Genomic DNA, 20729 nt, shown 5'->3' with positions numbered 1-20729 from the left:
TTGAACCTTATTTAGCTTGTTAATCCAAGTTGCCCCAGTTGAAGGTTTGAACATGATAGCCCAGGTTCCCTCTCGTTCAAGGAGGACGTGTTGTCTCTTTCTCTTATGAACCACAACCTGCCTTCTGTCTACTACCTCAAAGGGCTTCAATGCTTTCCAAGCTTGGAATTTTGAGCTTCTGATACTCTTCTTCCACCTCTCGTCAAAAAAAATTCCAAATCTTATTCTTCTCCTCCTTGATTGCAACTTCTTCTTGATTCTTGTATAACCTCAACCAATTATCTCCTCGAATTGAGCAGTAGGAGCTTACAAGAAGAAAAATTTGGCCATGCTCAATTTCATTCTCAAATTTCTTCTTCTTCTTCTCACTTTTTTGCTCGTATCTTCACACATCCATTAAATTTAGCAATTATCTTGAATTAAATGGTTCACATACCGAGTTTCAGTGGTCTTGAGCTTGATTTGCAAATCCGATGTGGTCAATTAAAAAATCCTTCATAAAAATTGAAAATCAATTACCAATTTATCCAAACCAGAAGCTTTGATACCACTGTTGGGAGCAAGGACTGGCTTCCACCCTTGGCCATGAAATATAACCCTTGGTGACGGAGAAGGGAAAAGAGAGAGATAGTAGGGAAAGATGTTTACACAGAAAGAAAAGGGATGGAGATGTTGACATACCTACACATAATACTACATAGAGAAGCATATGAGACAAACTCTTACACTCTCTTACACAAGAAGGTGACACAGAGAAACTCCATAGCCCAAGACATAGGTTAAGAGAAGGAAAATGGAAAATTAAGAGCATCTACACAAGAATGGCCTAAAGATTGTAGCCCTAAACTCCACGGCACCTCTTGTGGAGTTTGGTATTTAATATTTGATATTGCTTATTGGTGCCAAAAATTGGAGGCCCCTCTTTTACACTTAGTTCCACTTTCGTTTATCAATGGAGCATATTACTTATTGCATGACCCTCTTAGGGTGAGTTCTCACCATCCTATTTAGAAAGTGGCCGTAGTGGATTATTGATAAAAGATCTAAAACAATGTGCAAATGTAAAATGGTCGAAAATAATCTATTGCCAATGCCTTCTTCTCAACTACCAGAGTTCCAATTTACAAGTCATCAACTCGCCATTAGTAAAAATAGAAAGATAGCACAATAATTAACCATTACACGTGAGCTATCCTAATTGTAGTTGACCATGTACAACAAGAGGGTGCCCACTCTTGTAGCAATAGAGGCGCCCCTTGCTCTGGTTTTCCCAATAGTGTTTTCTTGCCCACCATTGAGGAATTGCTTCAAGGTACCTTCAGTTTATAGGTTTTGGGAGCCATGGCATTTAGTTTTCTAGAGTTTCATGGAAAGGCAAATGAAAGTGCCAAAGGTTTCATTGAAAAAATGGAGTTTTCTTGCCTTCTTGCTGACAACCAAGGACCTAGCATTGGTGCTACGAATCTTTTACTTTTGTTTGAAGGGAGATGATAGAGAATGGTTGGAAGGTTGCGAAAAGGAGCTATAATCAACCCAACCTCCTCAAGTTATGACCTATGAAATGGTAAGACATACTTTCAACAGGTGGAAGATCCACAGAAAGCATGGGAGTCTATTCAAAGCTTAGTACAAGGTGAAAGCCAAACCATAGAAGACTTTGTGAAGGCATTCAATGCATTATGGAAAAAGTGGTGTGAATCTTTAGGGGCTGAATTCCTCCAGCCATGCTAAAGAAGGAAATTTTTTTGGCAAGCTTGAGAAGAGGCCTACGCTTGAAGGTGGAGCTCAAGCAGCCAAAGATCTTTGAAGAGGCAGTTGAAATTGCAAAGAATAAAGAGTGAAAAGTAGAGCATCTTAATCAGCTCGTACTCAGTGTTGAGCCAAAGTTTGAAGTGAAAGTTGCACAACAACCATTGGTCCTCATCAAGGAGCCGAAATGTTATGATCGACAAGCTTCTCAAGATGTGAATGCTCTTTGCAAGGAGATGCAAGAGGTGGTAGGTCTTATGAAGAATCTTAGTGTACATATGGAAGAGGTCAAAGCTATGGAATATGGTCGTGGCTATGGAAGCAATGAGGACTTTGCAAATGGGAGAGGAATAGGCATGGCTGAAAGAGAGGATATGTTTCAATGTTACAATTGTGGTGAATGGACTCATAAGAGCCCTCAATGTGACAAACCAAAGAGAATGGGTGGTGATTTGTTTCCTCTTCCTTCATAGGTTCCTTCTTGAACTCAAGATTATGGTATTGAGATCAAAGGGGAAGCAGGACTAAGTGGTTTGACAGCTGAAGAGAAGGGCAAGACAAAGGTGGTAAGCATACTCCATTTGGAGAAGGGCAAGACAAAGGTGGTAAGCATACTCCATTTGGAGAAGAACGAGAATGATTAAGAAGCTATGGTCATGCCTATAGGTAAGAGGATCAAAAGAGATCATGACATGGCTGATGCAAGTCCTAGCCATAAAAGAAGGAAACAAGTTGAAAGAGGTACATGTGAAGAGAAGCAGAAGAGAAACCCCAAGCAACATTACAATACATCCAATTTTCCTTTAGGATAAGGGCAACCAAATTATAGTTTAAGGGCTGAGCATAAACACTGATGTTAACTTTGGTCATGGAAATGTGCCCTAAGTTAAAGAGGCAATTGAAGCACATGGTCAAGCCTATGAAAAAGGAGCCCGCTAGGGAGTCTGTGAGAGTCCTCTCTTTGAATGAGCTACCCGATCTATGCCCTATTGTGGATACATGGCATAAGAGTAAGTGCATTGGAGAGGATTATATTGATGGGGGTGCACATGTATGCATTATCACTCAAGCTTGTGTATCAAAGTTGGGACTCAGCATGGTGAAGAATTCAGGTTTTTGTTTAAAGCTTGCAGACCAATTAAGGGTGAAGTATTTGGGAGTTATAAAGGAATTGGAGGCGGATGCATGTTTTTTAAAGTGCTAGTCAATTATCACGTTATGCATGCGCGTATTGGTACATTCCCTCTCATACTTGGAAGACCATGGTTATGGGCAACCAAAGATATACAAGATTGGGGACATGATACCATCACTCTATGCAATAGAAGGGGTCATAAGAGGAGTTTTGGCATGGCTAGCGAGCAAATCTTTGGATGCTAATTTTGATGATGAGAAAGATGATGAAGAAGAGTACTTAAGCGAAGAAAAAAGACAATGGGATGATAGCAGTGAGGTGGAAGATAACAATGATAGTGACGTAGATGTTTCTTCCTTGTTTCTTGAAGTAGAGCATGATGAGAAACAAATATTTCTTTGCCTTATGGAAAATGAGGACATCTGTAATGGAAATGGCCTATGAACTTTGAGAATAGCTGAATAAGGAGAATAAGAGTGAGCATTTTTGTGAGATTGCTTTGAGAACATAGAGGGTGAACTTAATTGATGGTAGCAGCATGAACATAGTACTTAACTAACTTGGCATGAACAATACTTTTGCAAGAGAGAGAGTATTAGAGAACATGACAATAGTTGAGGATCAGATTTACTTGGAGCCGGTCCCCCCTCCAAAGGTGTTTGTATTATAGATTCTCCCATCAAGAGAGACTTGGTATAATACAATCTTTGTGTTCCTTGTGACCCTGGTGATGCTATGAAGATGGAAAGCTTCATGCATCACGAGCATAACATAAACTTTGCAAAAAGAATTAACTATCCCAAGCCTCAATCCCAAGGTCTTAAACACCTTCGAAGGTGGAGAGAGCTAGCGGGGAATGAGGGTACAGAAGAGGAAGAAGAATCATTCATAGGAGAAAGAAATAGTTCCTCACTTATCATCGCTCTTCTTGCTTAGCATAACATAATAACATAGTAATGAAGATGAAGAAGATGTCAAGCTCAAGCATTGAAGCATGGCTCTTGGTTGGATTTGCATTCCATAGCCAAGAGTGTTGGTGTAGGCTCTCAACTTCTCAACAGCTTGGAGAAGGAGATGGAGCTCTTGCACTTTGCACTCCACACAATGAGAGAATGTGTGTGTGTGTTATGTGGGAGAGTATACCCCCCTCTCATGCTTGGTCCACACCTTTCTCTCTCCCTCCCTCTCTCTCTCTCTCGTATTATTTAATTATTTCATTTGAACATGTGTCCTCTTTTTTCTCTTTGAGAGAAAGAACTTAATTATTTATTTTTATGTTCTAAATCCTCTCATTGGACCCCTTTAAAACCTATCTAATAGGATTCAAGCACATCATGAGGTCCACATGTGGAGGATCATTTGAACATGTGTCTTTTATGCTTATTAAGTCATTTGGTTTGAATTGAGTACTTCAAGCACGTAGTCAATCAAACATGGAAACATTTTATGCCTCTTGAGAGTTTATCTTTGAATTGAACACTTCAAGAACTTTAGTCATTTAAGCACAAAAATCACTTTAAGCTTTGGGCAAGGTTCCCACAACCACTTTAACCATCTTAACATCTCATGCTTGGGTAGGATTCCCATCTCAAGGTTAGCCCTAGCTTGCCTAAGGTCAAAGGACTTTTTAACACTAACTTTTGGAGGTCTTTAATGGAGCTAACCCTAAGGTCTTTTAAGCTCCATTAGATGCAAGTTGCTCTTTGATAGACTACCTCCTTTTGGACCCCTATTGAGATGTAACCATCTCTCCTCTTGGTCCCTTGTTGAGGTAAATCTAGAAGCACTTAATACACATTGCTCTTTGGTAGACCTTCTCCTTTTGGACCCCTATTGAGATGCAACCATTTCTCCTTTTGGTCCTCTTTTGAGACAGGTCTAGAAGCACATATCTATATCCAACTCTTGTTCCCCATTTATCTTCCCATATTAAGTGATCAGTTTAATATGAGAAAATCATTTGGTAAAGTTAGATATTATATTTTATGACATTACCTCTCTCTTGAAATCATAGTCATCCTCGACTATGAGGTAAAGAAGATAAAGCCTAGTCATTAGTCCATGTTTCTTAGCAAGTAGAGGATCCCCTTTTACCCTATGACATCATTCCAAAATGGATGACTAATCCATTTGATGCTCGGGAGACTTAGCTGCCGCAAGCATGTCTGCTCTTTAGTCCATATCATACTTTCAAAGTAGAGTGAGAAGTTCTACTTGGTGTTTGGGAGATGTCGTCACCACAAACATGATCCTAAGCATGCATACTTCTAAATTTTGTGCACAATAAAAGAAAGAGAATGAGTCTTATAAGACAAAAACATTGTTTGTTTAAAAAGGCATTCTCATTTGCTTACTCTAGTGTAGCATTGTAAGCATTGACAAGGTTCATATTATCCTTAAGCTATGTTCCTTGCATTCATCTAGCATCTTTAAAAGGATAGTTCTTAAACTTAACAAGATATCATTGAATAACGTTACCGTTTCTTCGTACCTTGTCTTTGTGTTGAAGAATCGATTCGGGTTGCAGCACCTCTTCTTGATCTTTGATTTATGGCGGGTTCTCAATTATTGGTTCTTTTTGCGTGTCTCCTTTGTAAGGCTTGAGTAGGCTCACATGGTTAGCATTGTGAATGAGCCAATGGTTGGGAAAATTTAGTTGATAAGCCATCTCATTGATCGGCTTAAGAATTTTAAAAGAAAGGACCATAGTACCTTTTTGATAGTTTAGCATAATACTCTTGGTGGCTCGTAGGATTGTTGCCCGTAGTATGTCTTAGATGAGCCTTGAGAAACTTTAGCAAGACCCAATCATTTTTTAAAAAGGCTAAGGCTCTTCTGTGCTTATTAGCAGCAGTCATTTTTGCCTTTGCTGTGAGATGGATATAACCTTTTTAATATATGGAAAAGATTCTTGTAAGTCTCGGCTATATTCATCAGCACAACAAATATCTTCCCACATACTTTAAATAGTAAGGGACTTTTGGATCTTCCCTCTTCAACCTCGAAAGGTGCTTTCCCCATAGAAGTATGTACAATGTCATTGTACGCATACTCTATAAGAGGTAGGTACTTCTCTCATTGAGAACATTGATCTACTTCCATGACATAGGCTTTTATTAGGTTCAAGAATCGTTCGATTAGTTATTTCACTTTGGTCATCCATTTGTGGATGATAGGCTGAAATAGAAACTTAATCTACTTCCTAGATTCTCAAAGAGACCCTTCTAGAAATTACTCGTCATTTTAGGATCTTTGTCCGACACTATGGATGTTGGCAATCCATGATACTTGAAAATTTGAGATCTAAAGAGGGTTGTCATTTGATATGCCTTAATAGTCTTTTTGACAGTTAATGATTTCTTATTGTATTGGTGAGAAACACATAGCCTATTTCCATTTGGAAGATAACCATCCTTCAAGGTGAATGGTTCTTCCCCCCCCCCCCTAATGCAAAGGCTGTATTTACCTGCTTAAAGTCTTGGTTAGTAGCATACTCATCTATCATAAAAGATAGATCATTGATAGACACCACATTTACCCTTGGCCGTTGTGAAAGTGTATCGACCACTTGATTGTGCTTGCCAGCAATGTGAGCAGCATGAAATTTAAATTGCGAGAGAAAATTTGCCCACCTCATTTGTTTGTTTGAAAGCTTGGTTTGTGTCATGAAGTACTTGAGACTGTGATCTATTCGTAGGATGAATGGAGCCCCCAAGAGATAGTGCTTCCATGTGTCTAGGGCATGTAGAATAGCTAAAAGATCTTTTTCATATATGCCCAAGATCCGTTCATCAGCATTGAGCCTTCGACTCTCATATGCTATGGCATGCCCTTCTTGAGGCAAGACCGCTCCAAGGCAATCACCACAAGCATCACATTGGACCTCAAATGACTTTGAGAGATCAAGAAGCATGAGGACTGGTTGAGAGATAAGCTTCTCTTTGAGCTTGTCAAAAGCATTTTGTTCTTTAGTAGTCCATGAGTACTTAAGGTTATTCTTTGTTAAGTCATGCAATGGTCTTGCTATTTGAGAGAATTTTGCTATGAAGCATCTATAGTATGCACACATACCAATAAAGCTTCTTACCTCATGTAGATTCCTTTGATTAGGCCATGCTTTTATTACCTTCAACTTTGATGGATCCATACGGATACCATCTTGAGAGATAATGTAACATGAATATTGAATCTCTTGTAAAAAAAATTCACATTTCTTTTGATTAATGAAAAGCTTATTTTCTCTCACAACTTGAAAGATTACCTGGAGTTTTCTCTTGTAGTCCTCAAGAGAATTTGAGTGGCCTGAAGATTTTTGTCCATTGTGAGTTTGAATGCGGTTGGAGCATTTGCCAGGCCAAAACTTGTAACTTATCAAATAGATCTTCTACTCGTGGCATGGGAAATCTTGTTTTATATAATGATCTTATTTAGTGCTCTATAGTCGACACACATGTGATATGTGTCATCTTTCTTTTGCACTAAAAGTACTGGTGAACAGAATGGAGAGGAGTTAGGCTTCACCATCCCTTTTTCCACCAATTCATGCACTTGCCTCATGATCTCCTCTTGTTGAGCTTGTAAAATCAATAAGAAGGTTTATTAAGCGGTGAGCTTCCTAGTAGAAGCTCTATTGCATGGTCATCATCCCCTCGTTTTTGAGGTAGCTCACTAGGGATGTCATCAATGAAAACATCTTGGAATCCATTTAGGAAATTAGACAACTCTAATTCCTCTTGATTCCCTTTATTGCTTCTTTTGAAAACATTAGAATCATTTACGATTCTCTAACAAAAATCATATACGCAAAAATAGAGCTTTACATTGACTTATCAAAAGCAAGCGTATTTACGAGGGATATGGTGTTCCCTGAATCATTAGAAACTATGTACATGCTTTTTTCCCTGTATGTGAAATAGACTCTCCTTTTAGGGAACTTCATGTTGACAGCTATGCAGTTGAACCATGGTGCCTCTAGGATAACATCCTCATGTTGGAGAGGAGAGATAAAAAAAAAGTCTTCTTTATCGACGTAGATTTGGACATGAAGCCTCAACTTCCCAATCAAGGGAGTAACGAAGGCTTGCTGTCCCTTGAAAGCTATGTCAGCAGTTACAGTATCTCCCATCTCAAATTCTTGAATGTCCAACTTGGTGGCCAATTTCGTTGATATGAAGTTGTGAGTATAGCCAGGGTCAAACAAGATGAAGGCATCATGTTCCCTTACCTTTCCCAAGCATAGGAGAGGAATGAACCTTTGCAATGAGTATCCTGTTTTGGAGCTTTAACCATGTAAGCTCTAGGAGTGTCATTGCATACATTTCTTTTGGGGCAAGAACGATAATCATGTCCTTGCTCCCCACACTTAAAACATTTATGGTCTTTACAAAAAGCCTATAATTCTTTGGAAGAGAGCTTATTTTTACCTTTGTAAGCTCCTTTCTCCTTGGCCTTGTTTTTGTTGATGTTGGTGTTGCCTTGGGAAGAGTTTTGAGCATTACTCTTTCCTTTAGCTTCAATTTGATCCTTGTTTTCCATGGGGTTGAAATTTCTTCTCACCCCTTGTTGGAAATTGATCATCCTTGAAGCAACCACAGTGTGGTGGATGACTTTGGTGATAGTGCTAGGCTGTTATGAGTTGACATACTCGGCCATTTATTGAGGTAATACTGTACAAAATTGTTGCTTTTGTTTGGAAAAGTCTATCTTTTGAAGAATGTAGTTTTGAGATGTAAATCCCAAAACTTGTCTACATATTTGTGGATAGACGTCTTCATTGAAGAGTATCTTCAAACTTTGCCATTCGGTGAGCACTTTGTTTTTGGGCATCACTTGCAACGAATTGCTTCATTATGGAAACTTGTAGAGATTTCCATGTCTTTGGGCTTCGCCGTTGCCATGAAGGATAGCCCACCATTGACGAGCAGATTTCTAAAAGTGCATAGCTACATGGTGTGGCTTAGAGAACTCCATGAAGACCTCGTCTCCAAAGGCCGCATTGGATGAAGGCCAATACTTTGTCGGTGGCACCAAAGGTGCCATCGTAGGTAAAAAAAGAGATACTCTTTCCTCCCTCTTTGAATTTCTTGAGCTTTTCGGACCTTCGCCTTGTACGCTAACTTTTGCGATGTCCTCTCCTATTGTATTCTCTAGGAGAATAACTATAGCTTTTGTCGGAAGAGGAAGAAGGTGAATCAGAAGGAGAAGAGGGTGACCTTTTTCTTCTTTTGTTTCCGCTTTTCCCTTTCGGAGTGATGAGGAAGGACTATGGGTTGACCGTTTCCTCTTGGGAGGAGTTGGCGATAGTCTAGACCGCTGTCTTCATGGAGCCACATCTTTAGAGGAACTTAGGGATTCACTTCTTTCTCGTTCTTTGGGTTCCTCCTCTCTTATGGGAGAGAGTCTTCCTTCGGGAGTCTCATCAAGAGGCCTCCTAAACTCTCTCCTCTTGGGAGAGGAAGGGAAATCCCATAAACACGAAGTTGTTGGGTAACTTTGGCTTGCAAGGTAGGGTTGCCCATAGCTTGATGCAACATAGTAACAAGATAATTGATAAACATGAGGGCATCATCATTAGCACCTTCATAAAGTTATCAATGTTTATTCTACTCTCTTGGTTATTGTCAGCCATGCTAATTATACTTATGTGTTTACTTAGTGTATTCTTTGGCAATTCAAAACCTTAGTTCCTACTCTTCTTAAACTTTGAAAATAAGCACTTAAGTATCTACACCCACGGCTCAAATTGGTTTATTATAGAGAGTAGTGGGGTGGGTCTAACATAGCAAGATTACTGAGGGATAGCTCCTTTTGGACTTCTTATGGCTCAATAATGGTAAAGCTATAGACAAATCTAAAAAGACCCCATTATTAAGACAAAAGCTCCCGAGGTGTGCACCATATCCCACATAGTGGGCTCAACAAAATCGATAATAAATCCCAATCCCACTTACACTAATATAATTAACAAAATCAACAATTAAAGCTACTTAAGGACCTCTCTTCTTAAGCAGAAAAAGAGAAACCAAATGCTCTGATACCAATGTAATGAAAATGGCCTATGAACTTTGAGAATAGCGGAATTAAGAGAATTAGAGTGAGTATTTTTGTGAGATTACTGTGAGAACATAGAGGGTGAACTTAATTGATGGTAGCAACATGACCATAGTACTTAATCAACTTGGCATGAACAATACTTTTGCAAGAGAGAGAGAGTATTAGAAAACATGACAATAGTTGAGGACCGGATTTACTTGGAGCCGGTTCCCCCTCCAAAAGATGTTTGTATTATAGATTCTCCCATCAAGAGAGACTTGGTACAATACAATCTTTGTGTTCCTTGTGACCTTGGTGATTTTGTGAAGATGGAGATCTTCATACATCACGAGCATAACATAAACTTTGCCAAAAGCATTAACTATCCCAAGCCTCAGTCCCAAGGTCTCAAACACCTTTGAATGTGGAGAGAGCTAGCGGGGAATGAGGGTAGGGAAGAGGAAGAAGAATCATTCATAGGAGAAAGAAATAGCTCCTCACTTATCATCACTCTTCTTGCTTAGCATAACATAATAGCATAGTAATGAAGATGAAGAAGATGACAAGCTTAAGCATTGAAGCATGGCTCTTGGTTGGATTTGCATTCCATAGCCAAGAGTGTTGGTGTAGGCTCTCAACTTCTCAATAATCTTGGAGAAGGAGATGAGCTCTTGCACTTTGCACTCCACACAATGAGAGAATGTGTGTGTGTGTGTGTGTGTGTGGAAGAGTATACCCCCCTCTCATACTTGGTCCACACATTTTCTCTCTCTCTCTCTCTCTCTCTCTCTCTCTCTCTCTCTCTCTCGTATTATTTAATTATTTCATTTGAACATGTATCCTCTTTTTTATCTTTGAGAGAAAGAACTTAATTATTTAATTTTATGTATCTAAATTCTCATTAGACCCTTTTAAAACCTATCCAATAGGATTCAAGCACATCATGAGCGCCACGTGTGGAGGATCATTTGAACATGTGTCTTTTATGCTTATTAAGTCATTTGGTTTGAATTGAATACTTCAAGCACTTAGTCAATCAAGCATGGAAACATTTTATGCCTCTTGAGAGTTTATCTTTGAATTGAACACTTCAAGAACCTTAGTCATTTAAGCATAAAAATCACCTCAATCTTTGGGCAAGGTTCCCACAACCACTTTAAGCATCTTAGCATCTCATGCTTGGATAGGATTCCCACCTCAAGGTTAGCCCTGGCTTGCCTAAGGTCGAAGGCCTTTTAAACACTAACTTTTGGAGGTCTTTAATGAAGCTAACCCTAAGGTCATTCAAGCTCCATTAGATGCACGTTGCTCTTTGATAGACTACCTCCTTTTGGACCCCTATCGAGATGTAACCATCTCTCCTCTTGGTCCTTTGCTGAGGTAAATCTAGAAGCACTTATTGCACATTGCTCTTTGGTAGACCTTCTCCTTTTGGACCCCTATTGAGATGCAACCATTTCTCCTTTTGGCCCCTGTTGAGATAGGTCTAGAAGCACATATCTATATCCTAACTCTTATTTCCCTTTTATCTTCCCATATTAAGTGATCAGTTTAATATGAGAAAATCATTTGGTAAAGTTAGATATTATATTTTATGACAACATCTTTGTCTCTTATGAGCAAATGGAAGAGCTGATGCAACCCAAAGTTCAACCTAATGTTGAACAGGAGCTAATTTAAATCATGTTGTCTCCAAATTTGACTAGTCATGAGAAGGGGGAGTACTTGCACATGATACAATAATTTTCCAATTTAATCATCAGTTCTTATGATAAAATTAGAGGCTTCAAAGGAGAGGAAATCCACATTCCAATCAAGGAAGGAGCTCAACATGTACGCCAAAAGCTAAGGAGAATGGAATAGGGACAACTTAACGCCTTAAAGGAAGTTTCTCAAAGCAGGTTTTGTATGTCATGTGAGTACTGCATAATGGGGTGTTTCATGTTGTTATCACACCCAAGAAGGATGGAAAGTGGATATTTTATGTAAATTTGAAGCCTCTAAACGCAACCACGAAGAGGGATTCGTAGATGACATACTCGATTCTTTTACAAGGCATGAGAGGTGTAGTGTATATGATGGATCCTCTGGATATTTTCAGCTCACCTTGGCTCCAAAAGATCAAAAGAAGACCACTTTAATCACACCATGGGGATGATATTTCTATTGTGTGTTTCCTTTTGGTCTTATGAATGGTTGTGCTTGGTACCAAAAGCACGCCAATAAGGCGTTCTCTCCCTTTCTTGGCAAGTTTGTGAAGGATCTTGTATATGAATTTTGTGTTTATGGATTTAAAAGGGATCATTGTTCAAAGATTGTGATTGCATTGAAGCAATATGATGAAAGTGGAGGTCAACTCAACCCAAAGAAGTGTCATCTCGCTCAACCAAGAGTGAAGTATTTGGGGCATATGGTCTCTTAGAAGGAGATTGGAGCAGATCCTGACAAAGTGAAGGCTTTGGTGCTCCTCCCATCACCTAAAGACAACCACTCTCTTCCTCTTTCCTTGATAAATTATGAATGTATTCACAAGAAAGCTTCCATTGAGAAGGAAATGTTAGAAGCTCAACCACAAGAGCAATAGCCCATGGAGGTTGGCGTGGCTGGAAAAGCATCCAAAATGGCGAATTCATATGATGAGGATGCCTACTTCTCTTGAAAAGGATAATAATTTTTGCCGAATGCCTCGACTGCAAACATGGATTCATCTCATGAAACATTGCAAAAATGACACTGCAACTGGCTGAACTATCCAACACTACCAGGACCCAAAGATAAAGAAAGATTAGATGAAAAATACATGCTCAACACTCTTCAGAAAACAGTCAAACAATATGAAGGACTTCCTGATTTGTCTTGTCAGATGCTAAGGAAGATTTGCAGAAATGACCTCAGTACGTAGCCAAATGAAAGAATTCTACATGGCTTCTTTACACGCCTCATGTTTATGCCCTCTTATTTCATGAACACTTTTAAAGAAGCATTTTATTCAAGATTCTTCACAATGGACACCACCCTCTTTGGTCCCAAAGTCAACGACATCCGAGCAAGGTTTGTAAGCTATCATGCAATGGAATCCATTGAATGGAAACAATGGGACCCTTTGCGCATGAAGACAAAGAATTGGCAAGAGAATATCAAGAAGGATAACAAGAATAGGCGAAGAGATACTCTCAAAGGCAACCTTTTACTGCCAACAACCTCGATTTTGATTCATGTCAAGGATGACATGAAATAGGAAGGGGGAGTGTTGGAAGATTCCAACAATAGTGAACACCAAGTGTATCAAAGAAATCTCATCATATTTGTAATTCCAATTAAATACTTTTTCCAAAACTTGTCATTGCTGTCATGATGTAATTTGGGAGCCTGAGATGAATGTAATCCTAAAGCTAGAGATGTAAGTTTTGATATTATTGTGGTAAAATCTAAATTTTGTACCATCAAACCCAAAACCACGGTATAAAAGGCAACCTTGTAAAGCTTTTAAGTATCAATCATTGGATGAGGCATCTATATACGTCATGTGTCGTCTACTCTCTACTATGATTTTCAATTTTTGCACTACAGTACCCGATTATGGCACTTGAATACCGAGGGCCTCATTGCGTTTGTCTCATCGAACTCTACGTGTGGATACCTACATTGCAAGCTCTTTGCAAGAACCGAGAAACAAATACTACGACCTTCCAAGTGACGTGTCTCATTATCCGAGTTTTGTATTGCAATTCCATCAATTGCATGAGTATCCTTGCACTTAGGAGAACAAAGTAGGCAACTCAAAAATCTAAAAAAGTCTAATGGTTCAGTTCTGTTCCGTATGGTCCCAGGAGGTTGCCTATTGATTTTGGAGTCAATTGAAGTTGATTTTCTTGTGGTTGTGTGAGAGGATTAAAGGATAGAATCCAAGATTTTGGTAGTTAGAACACAACCAATGAACTATAGAGGGTAGCCTGGCCTCCCTAGTTATACCCCACCTCTTACCATATCCTGAATGACGGTCTTTCCTTTTAGCCTCCAAAGCACGCTTTGATCTTGCCCGCAAGTGTATCTTAGTCCGTTTCCGAATCACAAAGCCATCCTTGACCAACTTTCTGATATTTTGTATTGAATTGGCCATAGAGATTTTGTTGACCTCATTTGGATCAAGCGAGACATTGATACCCACCTCCGCATGAAAAAACCACCAAGAGGCATAGCACCCTTAGCAACTCCATGTGAGCATCCGACTAACCTGGGCCTCCTTTCCCCTTGCACCTCACATGGAGTAGGCCTCCGAGCAAAGCGCTCCCTCGCAGCTCTTGCTTATGTCACCAACTAGCTAACTACAATTTGATAACAAGGCTGACAGTGAAGGTCTAAAATGTCCTCCTTATACACGTGGAACTCAAGGCTAATAAATAGCAAAGCTACACAAAATAAATAGAAAAGGTACATAAACTATTGTAATTAGCAAGAATGCTGTAAATAAAGCAGTGATTTGCGTGTGAAGGGTGCAACTAGTCTTGATATGCCTACAATAGTCCCCACCTGCACAACTTCGACGATGCCTGCGTTTGATTACCACTTTTTCAACTAGCATGCGATGATCCCGTTGGCAGCGTTTGACTTGAGTCGAAGTCAACCACCAAGTGTGGTGATGTTTCTGCTTGTGCGCTAGTTTTTGTGTGCTAGAAAATTAGTCTATCGCTCTGCTAGGGAGTCATCATCTGCCACCATTAGCTAGCCATGAGGGTTACAATGAGGTTCTATCTCTATATATACAGACTTTGCATGCGATTATCCCGTTGGCAGTGTTTGAGGGACACCATGGTCGCCCACTCTCACAAAATCCTAATGTGATGAAGGGTCTTCTTCTTCTTCTTCTCCTCCCCCCCTCTCTCTCTCTCTCTCTCTCTTTTGACTAAGAGAGAGCTCTCTCTCTCTCTCTTGACTCTCTCTCTCTCTCCTCTCTCTCTCTCTCTCTCTCTCTCTCTCTCTTTTGACTCTCTCTCTCTCTCTCTTTTGACAGAGAGTCAAAAGAGAGAGAGAGAGAGAGAGAGAGAGAGAGAGAGAGAGAGAGAGAGAGAGAGAGAGAGAGAGAGAGAGAGAGAGAGAGAGAGAGAGAGTCAAGAGAGAGAGAGAGAGAGAGAGAGAGAGAGAGAGAGAGAGGTCTAGAGTAGTATTGAGAAATCGCAATGAGGCTATCGGGCTCTTCGGGATGCAGACAACAGAGGGAAAAGAAAGAGAGATGAAGCAATGATAAGTGTGGATGGCACATGCACATTCTACAGATGGAGGCAGGCAACACAACTGGGTGTGCTTATGCAGAGAAGGGGGGTTTCTATAAGGGTTGGGGGTGTCGCAATATTGTCCTTGCATTAAAGGATCAGTAGGGTGAGTGATGGGGGTGTTGATTGTTGTGAGAGCTAAACTTTTACTTCCTTTTCTCTCTGTGAAGTAGCGAATCAAAAGCAAACGCATTGTGTGCATGCTAAGAAAAGCTAAGGATCGCTTCACTCGGTGTTCGCTCCTGCAATTTGCATGTGTCCCGCCATGCCTCTCGCTCAGCTGTCTCTCACGAGCTGTACTTTGCACGCGACGCATTTCAACTGCAAAGCATTCAAAGCTTATGATGGTTATAATCCTCAAGTAATTAAGCCGGTGACTTCAGTGCAGCTAGCTTCTTGCACTTTTAGCAGAGTATGTGAGGGGATTACAGCTCAATGTTGAGGGAAAAGAATTGCAGAATATTGCCACTAGTGCAAGTCATGATCTGATGAGCCTTTGGCTCCAGTCACACTCCTCATCCAGCTCTATTGCTAACCTATTTGAAATTTGATGGGACAAGCATTTTGGAACAATTTGGAGACAAACAGAAATATCTCTCATGACCGATTCAACACAGAATATGGTGTCTTCAAGAGTTGGTTAATGTGACTTAGCTCCAAGGAGATGGAGCAGCATTGCAGCGGAAGAAGTCAAGTAGTAAATCATGCAGGTGCAATTAGGAAGCAAGAGCTAATTGGCCATCCAATATTGGGAAGAAGTAGGAGGCATGAGCAACAGCTTGCACTACTATGATATGATTCTTGCAGCCACCAATATCTCAACTGACTACAAATAGTAGTACTAGCACCAGCGTGCAACATTCTAAGAGCATAATAATTCATTGCTTATTAGATATGATGCTAATCACTGCACTGCAAAATTGCAAAAAACTCTCTTCTAAAATATCTTCTCACGATCAATTGGCCACAGAGCGTATGATAAGGCCTATGATAGAATTGAATGGGAGTTCATACTTCAAAGTCTATATGATATGTGTTTGGACATATTCTTTTTCACATTCTTTTTGGGAATGCAATAGCTAAAATTTCAGTTAATGGTACTCTTACAAATGTTATTCCATTGCATAAATCCATAAGACAAGGGTGACCACTTTCTCCTTTGCTGTATGCTATCTCATCTGATGCCTTGGATTGGCTTGTTAGAGATGTTATGCAGTAAGGCAAACTCACTGCCATAGACGTACCTGGCTCTATGAAGCAAATGTGCCTCCAAAAGTTTGTTGATCATACCAATGCAATTGTAAGGAATGATGTACATGCAATGGAGAATTTTAGGGCTTGTCTCACTGTCATGCAAGTGGCTTGTTTATTAACCATGCTAAAAGTATGGTTTGATGGAACTCTCTTCTAAAAGATCTTCTCACAAACAATTGGCCACAGAGCGTATGATAAGGCCTATGATAGAATTGAATGGGAATTCATACTTCAAAGTCTATATGATATGGGTTTGGACAGATTCTTTTTCACATTATTTTTGGGAATGCATCAGCTAGAATTTTAGTTAATGGTACTCTTGCAGATGTTATTCCATTGCATAAATCCATAAGACAAGGGTGCCCACTTTCTCCTTTGCTCTTGCTATCAAATATGTTATGCAATAGGGCAAACTAACTGCCATAGACGTACCTGGCTCTATGAAGCAAATGTGCCTCCAAAAGTTTGTTGATCATACCAATGCAATTGTGAGGAATGATGTACATGCCATGGAGAATTTTAGGGCTTGCCTCACTATCTTGCAAGTGGCTCGATTATTAACCATGCTAAAAGTCTGGTTTGATGGGGCTGTCTGCTTTGTCTAAGCTAGCTTTCACCAGAAGACTTTAACTGTTGCATTGGGGAAAAAACATGCCCATGCTACCTGCTACTGACTGGTGTTTTAGGTTGAGCAATTATCTAATAGTTTATAGTTTAGATTCTTTTTTATGTGCCATATTCGTACGATAGACTAGTCAATTAGCATTGATGGAGTCATGCTGTAAATATCCACTTTCTAGCAAGAAAAGTTGAATGATTGGAAGATCTAGATCAACTAAAATCGTGAGTGGAGGTCTAAATACTGAAATAGTAAATAGGAGTTTTGGTTATGACTTGAAAAGTAATGGTGTTCCAAGGATCTCCTATCCTCTTGAGAGAGAGAGAGAGAGAGAGAGAGAGAGAGAGAGAGGATCCTGCGAGGAAGTGTTCACCAAAACCTTTTGTAGGAACCAATGGAAAAAAGAACATTGAATATCTTAACATAAAAAAGTGGATTTTTATCGAGTTTTACACTAAAATCCTCCAAATTTAGCAAGATTCCTTCAATGCCACCTTCAAAACTAGCGTGGGGTTTTCGATTTTAGCCCTTAAAAATACACTTAAGGCGTGGTTTTTAATGAAGTTTTTGCCAATAATAGTGATATTGTTTTCCATTTGAGAGAGAGAGAGAGAGAGAGAGAGAGAGAGAGAGAGAGAGAGAGAGAGAGAGAGAGAGAGAGAGAGATAAGCATCTTCTCTCACTTAGGATTGTTCTTTCTGATGGATACCAACTTATCTCGAGCAGAAACAAGCTCAAAACAGATTGAATTTGCTGCAAACAAATTAGTATAGAAAGTCACTACATCGACCTTCCCTCTTGTTGAAACTATCATTCCAGATTTGAAGAAGGCTCTAGTACCACCTTTTAGGGTATGGCATGGCTTTGATCTTCATAGATTGGTGCCGGATTTTCCTTCTATAATTGGTGGCAGCATGAATATTCCACATAACCAAAGATGTAAAGCATATTCTGACAATGATGTGCCCATTGTGTGGTGGATGCTATGGCCTTCTTGACATCTGCCATATTTTTCCAAACAATGATTCAAAATGGAAAGGAGCAGCATCTTCAATCTTTGTGAAAGAAGTTGTTCAATTGAAGCTTTGAAGTTGCTACATTGTATGGTAAAAAGATCCTCAATATTTTATTTGTTTCCAACTAATTTTTCTCAATTATGATGATGTCTTTCTAGAAAATTGAAGGCATAGAACTCTATTAATTTTGATTGCTGTTTTTGTAAATTGATTAAAAAGGGCATATATTGGTCATTTAAAGAAAATCACGATTTTATTGTAACAAAAGAAGTCTTTCATAATTAATGGTGTTTGTTGGACATGCGTCGTGTAAAAAGGGTGCCCTTGTTATATGAAGTTCACAACCTTGTAGTATGGGCAGGGCAAGACGACATGGAAGGGACGATTGGTGTATAAATGAACTAATGAGCTATCAAATTGATGTGGCTAAGAGGGGGAAGGATGCACATGCTCTCAAGTATAAATGACAATCGAGAACCAAAGTACTAGACAAGGGAGCACTTACTTTACAAAAAGAAACATAGGATGACTTAAGCATTTAGTAAAGGTCTAGAGCTCTTATTAGTCTATCAATCTTACTTCACTCTCAAACATGTGAAGTCCAAGCAAAAAAAATCCAAGCCAAAGAAGAGTAGAAGTAGAGGAGATTACAGTTAGATAAATAGAGATTGAGCCAGAAGATAATATTTTCAAATATTGTGCTACTTTTTTTAAAAGTAAACTTTGACCTTTTGGAATTTAGGAGTAGTCTATCCATTGAAAACTCTTTTTGTTGTAGTGCATCAATATATAACAAACAATAAATATTTTGTTGATGATAAAATTTACTATATTGCGTACAAACACTTGCTCGGTTTTGTTTTTGCTCAGAATAACTCGCTCGGTGCGTGGTAAGACTCATGTGCACACTTTATTGGACTCTTCTCCATTGTCGCAACACCCTATCTCACATCAAAGGGAGTGGGAGCTAAGCCGAATGGATGAGAGAGAGAGAGAGAGAGAGAGAGAGAGAGAGAGAGAGAGAGAGAGAGATTGCTTTGCCAACTTGGGCACTTGAGAGTGTATGTGAGAGGAGAAAGCCAGCAAAAATTCCAAAAGTCCTTGGGTATATCCTCATGCAAATTGGCAATTAATCATCAATTGGAATGCATACAACTTGACCAATGAGAAGTGAACACTTAATGTGAAGCTAATGATATTCATAAACTTGTCCAAGCTTGCTATGCATGAAAAAACTTGCCCCCCTTCCCTAGGACTTGTCTTGGCAAGTGTACACACCACACACACTCACACACACTTGCTAACTTCACACAAAGCAAGTAGGTGCTACTTTGGACATGTGGTCTAACCAAGGTTAGGAAACAAGGAGTAGAGTGAACTTTCTAAATGAGAAAGGGCTGATTTGACCTTAGACTTTGTTTTATTTATTAAAAACCATAAACTTACCCTTTAATTAGCTTATGTGCAAGACCTTAGCACAAACCTTGGAGGCTTTATGAAGCGGATCCGAGCTATAACCTTACTTGCTAATTTAGGACCTACTAAATGAGGATGGACTTTGGTAAAAATAAAACTCACCCTTGGGCTTTAAAGCTTCACCTCCCATGCAAACCCTTAGCACCGTGCTTTGGAGGTGCCACTAAGCTGCTCCCACCAAGCCCAAAGGATACAAAGCAATTAGCTGCTTTTATCCAAAAAGTTAGGTATATGAGTAGATTCATGTCCCTATCATCACAGATTCTCTATCCTTTAGCAAGCAGCAAAGGTTGACCCCTTAATTTGGACTGTTGAATGTGAAGAGGTTGTTAAGAAAGTCAAGGAGATTTTGGGTTCTCTTCCTATGCAATGTCTAGATTGGGAAAAAGAGTTTTATGTGAACCCATCAGTGGGAGAAGATGCTCTTGGTGCCATGCTTTTACAAAAAGGAAAAGGATCACAGTATATGAGGCCCATATATTGTGCGAGTCAAGTTAAGAATGCTACTGAGAGAGGTTATTCTGCAGTGGAGCTTGTTATGATTAGTGTTGTATATGCTTGTAGAAGATTTAGGAATTATCTACTACCACGGTCTTTTACCTTCTTGACGAGCTATTCTCTACTTCCTCAATTCAATAACTCAAACATGTCAAAGACAATGATGAAATGGATAATTGAGCTTCAAAAGTTTCAATTCTCACTTATGGTCGAGGAAAGCATTAGAGCTACTTTGGTAGATCTTCTTACTGTTACGGCATTAGCCGCACATGCGGTCCTGCGGAGGTCTTGACACTGCAGATCAGGAGTCATGCGGTATGCGACGGCCGTAGCGGCAGTTCTTCACAGGATATCATAGGACAGGAGTGTGTGCACCGTTCTCGATCTGTGCTGGAGCAGTGGTTGTATATGGAAGGGCATACCTGTCTTTTGATGTAACTCAACCAATCTCTATGATATTCATGGCATCTATTGTTGTAACTCTGTGTCTGGATCACACATGAATGAAGCAAGAGGTGTTCTGTGCCTACGTACTGTGTACTTTCTTCTATTGTCATTTTATATGTTGATGTTCATATAATGTAGTTGCGGGTAATCATTCCCGTAATGCCTATTGCTCCTATGCGGGCAATAGCCATTACATCTGGCAACCACGATGCGTGATGGACGGCCTGCGATGA

This window comes from Adiantum capillus-veneris, chromosome 3 (genome assembly GCF_014529385.1).
Source record: "Adiantum capillus-veneris isolate H3 chromosome 3, ASM1452938v2, whole genome shotgun sequence".
In the NCBI taxonomy this organism is placed as follows: Eukaryota; Viridiplantae; Streptophyta; class Polypodiopsida; order Polypodiales; family Pteridaceae; genus Adiantum; species Adiantum capillus-veneris.
This window is presented reverse-complemented; position numbering follows the sequence as displayed.